Below are 5,067 nucleotides of genomic sequence, written 5' to 3'. Positions count from 1 at the left end.
GGCCCAAGTATTAGTCAAGGCCCATCACAAATGTTACGGCCCAAATGAGGTTTCTGTAATTTGTTTTCACAAATTCAACACTATGACATCATCATGACATCACAGAGATGATGTCATGGTGATGTGTCACCTGGTCTTGGTCCGCGGCGCTCCGTGCTTCGCGTGTCGAACTCTGGGGCGCACGACTGAGGAATGTCGTGATGTCGGGCTTGAGCCGGACCTAACCGAGTCGAAACCAAGTCGAACCGAGCCGATTCGCGTCCACATAAAGTGTATCAACAAACTCTCTCTTGGACGCTACTCGTGATGGTTCGTCTTCTGTGATTGTTCGTCTTCTGTGTCTTTCATGTCGGAGGATCTTTAAAGTCTTCACGCGTCGTAAGAAGAAAGTGTATCAACAAACTCCCTATTTAATTTAGGAAGTGTGTGAACAAACTCTCCCTTAGAATGAACTCTCCATTGAGTTATGTTTGTGAATCTTTTGATCGTTAATTCTTTAGATCCTTGTGGTGTTGATGAAGGGCCAGCGGCAACTCGATTATCTTTACCCTTTGAGTGCCTTCACGTCGTGTCTTCATTCCGAAGCTTGTCATCGAACATGTTCTCCTCGCCTTTAGCATCTGCACATGCAAGAAATCTAAACGCATAATGAGAACAACCGCTTGGAATATAGTTTCTATAAACAAACGACACATGTGTGACCATTTTACAATCAACTACCGACCGACAACAGTTTGAAAGTTTAGAAAATGATCAATTTTAATCCATTAACTTTCAAAACTTGTTAACTTCGACTGTTTATGAAGATGCAATTGTTTTCGGGCTTACGATTAGGATTTTGGATAGGATAGACTCGAGTTCCAACATCGGTCAATCAAAAATAAACTAGAAGCAAAATCTTTTTGGATTTTCTAAAGTTTATATTAAAACACACCTAAAATCTTTTTGGAATTTTTCATTTTTCAAATGTAAAGATGGAAAACAATAAGTAAATATATACAAAGATGCAGAAACGAAAGCAGTAAACAAATATTTACAGACATTCTTTTTGCGAGTTTCAAGGGTAAGAGAATCATATCAGTGTACGGTCACGCCAAAACGCTCTTGTTGTTCAATTAGTTCACATTAAGATAAGCATCCTATAACGATTATCGGTATTGTTGTCCACGTAAGCTCAACTTATCAGATGTAATCATGGCGAGGGGATACGTAGAGGTATGATTTATACTTACTGACCGGTGTTCATCCACATCACGACACATTCCCGTATCAAGGTATGCACGAGGGTTCATCTTACCGGTGAGTATACCGATTATCATCTGTTTGACCGTATATGATGTGAGATACTCACTTATTTTGATTGAAAACAAGCCCTATGTGATAGAATCACTTATTGATGAGGAACTTGATTTTCATGCATGAGGGCACAGGAGCAAGTCCGTGAACAGGTCAGTACTTTCGTACAGCAAAGAGACGAACTTGACTCTCACAAGAAATGTGATATATTATCACTTATTTTGTGGACATGTGATTGTTGATCACTTATTGAGGTCGAATGCAATATGTACATGTATGTATGGTATCATGGAAGATCTAGACTTGCGTCCCTGTTTTTTTTTTGGTAAAAGATACAACCATGATACCCAGATGATAAGCAGCATAAAGACCGAATATCTCAGAACCTCGGCAATCTCTCAAACGAAATTTCGGTACTAAGACCATATGCCAATGAATGGTTCCCACCTGGTCTTCAGTCGATTTAAGGTTTATATCACCCTGCACACTTTAAAATGATTGTGAGGCTACCGATACATCATATATAGAGCTGCTTATCGCTTTTCATTTTGCATTTCAGTTTAAAGAGGTTTAGACAGACCACTGATGTACTATCATTTTCTCTTTTTCTCGCCAGGAAACTCATTTTTGTTTTTCTATTGCTTTTGTGTTTTTGAAATTTTTCGATGTTGTTTTTGGATTTTTTAAAAAATGGATTTACTCCCCCTAAAATCAACAAACTAAGATAAATTTAAAAAAAAAACACAAACAAATATTTACAAAAACGATTTCCCGATGATGGTTAACTCATGTTTTACCTCAATGCCGTTTACCAAAATTAATTTTAATCAGAAATGATTTTATCGAATTTTGGGAAAATAAGTTGGCACGTCGGTAAGCGGTGCAGACCATGACAACATTGACGAGTTTCATATTGAAACAATCACGTGTGAGGTGATATTTAAGATCAATGTGTCTGGCCAAAGAGTGTTGTACGAGACGATAAAAATTCGTAAAGCAACTTAAATATCGACAAGTATAGGAGAGATTAGAAATTTAAAACCGTATATTGCAAGGAATCTGAGTGCTCTCCCAAACTGGATATCCACCTGGTGTGGATTTCAAGGTTGATTCTTTGTAGCTACTTCAATTAATCGAGAAATCTCTTCACAGCAACAAGATCATAAACCTCCGGGTCCGACTGGTCTTCCACATTGCACCAGCGAAGGTCTTTGTCTTTCTCCTTCAGAAGTAGTGTGCGGTTGTTCAATCCACGCCAAGGCATCCGCACACCCGGTTGGTTGGTTCAACGAACACATTTTCTTCAATCACACCACAAGGAAATGTACACTGCACGTTCATCTTGTTGATTGTGAACTTCAGACGTGCTGCAGGTGCGTACATTTTAATCTGAATCTATCCTAGGGACCCGATCAACTCCTTTAACAATCACACCTTTGAAATGATTTGTATTTTGTCGAAGTTTTTCAATCTCTTCAACAGACAATTTTGTTTCCCCTTTCTTTTTCTCTCTATCAAAGGCAACAATTTCTTCTGTCGCCTATCTTTTGCAAGGACATTCCACTATCAATAATCCTATGACTATCGATAGTTCCTCCTGGAACTTCCTGCACACTCACTCAGAGATTAGCTGGAGATGGGGACCCAAGCCTTCATAGACTTGGGTTGCCCCTGAGAATCAAGAAATGTAATTTCAATTTCTTGAGGATTTTCAAACACCGCACCTCCCCCTGAACTTTCACCCGTTTTAGGTTTCCAAGTTTGTTTTTGTTTACCAGATTGTGTATTATGTACAGTTTCTGGTTTTAATGGTTATGACAAACTAGGTTTCCTTTTAACCGTTTTGACTTCAGATTTTAAAGCCTTTTCAACAGCTTTGATGTTATGACGTCGTTGTTTCGTTTCTTGTTCCTTAACAATTCTTTTATCATGTTTTGGAGAAACAGGACGACGTTGTGAGTGACCTTGTTCAGAAGGGGTTCTTTCAACAAAATTTGGTTTGGGCGAGTTTGTGCAGTCTTTAATGATGTGCCCAAACTTCCCACATTTGAAACAAGTTCTCCTTTCAACAAACTTAGGAGAATCTGATCGACGACCTGACGTAGAAGTTGTAGACCCAGGGGTACTAGCTTCACACCCATTTGTGTGTTGGGTGTAACTGTTATCACTATTACATTTCAAAATGTTGACTTTTTGTACAAAATCGGTATTTGACTTATTTTCAAAAGTCTCAACTTTATCAGTACCTTTGGAGGCCACAAACTTAACGTCTTTTGTTTTCTTCTTGTAACGAGCTCCTTTTGAATCAACCTTAGCCTTTGGCTTTGGAGCTCGTTGTTGTTGTTTACCCTTAAAAGCAATTGGTTGTTGCTTTGTTGGTGACTTCTGTTTTCCAAATTGTTTTCTGATTTCAGCTTTTGGAATTGGGTCACATTGAGTTACAATGACTCCTGGAATTGTCTTTCCCAAAAACTGGTTTGTAGTATCTTCAAACACTTTGTCAATCAAAGATTGATTGACGCTTTTGATTGGAAAATCTTTGTCTAAATAAATTTTACTATCACCGACTAAAGTATACAACAAGTTATTGCTCTTAACAGCAGACACACATTCCTTTGTCATCTTTGACATCCTTGACAGGATCTATCACTTGCTTGGCAACAGGTTGCACAGTAGGAGTAGGAGGATCACACAGAATATGATTCTCAATTGGAATTTCTACTCCTTTCGTCTCATCAAGTGATTCATCCTGGTCACTTACATCTGATTCATCATCTGAAGAATCATAGTCCTCAATGGTTGGAGGACTTTGATTTGAAGCACATGATGACTTTTCTTTGTTATCAGATGAGCCCTCCGATGAATTGTCTGGTTTGAACCCTAGGCCAGTAGTAACTTCCTCATAATCAAGAGGCACACTGGGTTCATACCGAGGCATATCCTCTTCATCAGACATTTTGGTATAGTTGTGTCTCAAAGGGGGTGGACACGCCTTATACCCTACGCCTTTCACATTTCCTTTCAGTTTTTGAACGTCTATGATGTGATCGAGCACAAATCGGGAGTTAGAATAACTCTCCAACTTTTGCTTGATAGCATCATGCTCGCATTTGGCAATGGCTAACTCCTTTTTGGTTTCCTCAACAATGTTAATGTAATCGTTAATACTAACTTGTTTATGATAAACAACTTTGTTCAATTCGAAAACACTTTTCTTTAGGGTTTCAATTACAGATTTAAATTCCTTTTCGTTTCGAACTAAAGCCATGTTTGCCTCTTTGCACTTTGACAGTTCAATAACCAAACTCTGATTATGACTATGAACCGTTTCAGATTCACGTTTCAATTCAGCACATTTATGTTTCATATCAGCACAATCACTACATATGCTAGGAGTTTCAAATTTTACCTGACTTGTAGAAACTGTGACATTAGCCATAAAGGCAGTCTGAGAATAGAAAGATCCATCTTCAGTGAGAATCTTCTCCATTTCTTCTGATGCAGCATCAGCTTTCTTGATCAAGTCAGAATTTTGATATTTCATCTCCCTGGCATCATTTGACAAACTATCAGCTTCAGAATCCATTCCCTCCTTGACGTCCGATTCTGAACTGTAATCACTCACACCTGAGCCATCTTTATCAGTACTGCCACTATATCCTAAACTGTCATCATTTCCCGAAGATTCACCATCATTGGCATTCTTGACAATTTCAGCATAAAACGCAGTTCTTGTTTGATCACCGTTTCCCAACTGTATGGCCGGACCAC

The sequence above is a fragment of the Helianthus annuus genome, chromosome 11, assembly GCF_002127325.2.
Source record: "Helianthus annuus cultivar XRQ/B chromosome 11, HanXRQr2.0-SUNRISE, whole genome shotgun sequence".
In the NCBI taxonomy this organism is placed as follows: domain Eukaryota; kingdom Viridiplantae; phylum Streptophyta; class Magnoliopsida; order Asterales; family Asteraceae; genus Helianthus; species Helianthus annuus.
Note: the sequence above shows the minus strand (reverse complement) of the source record.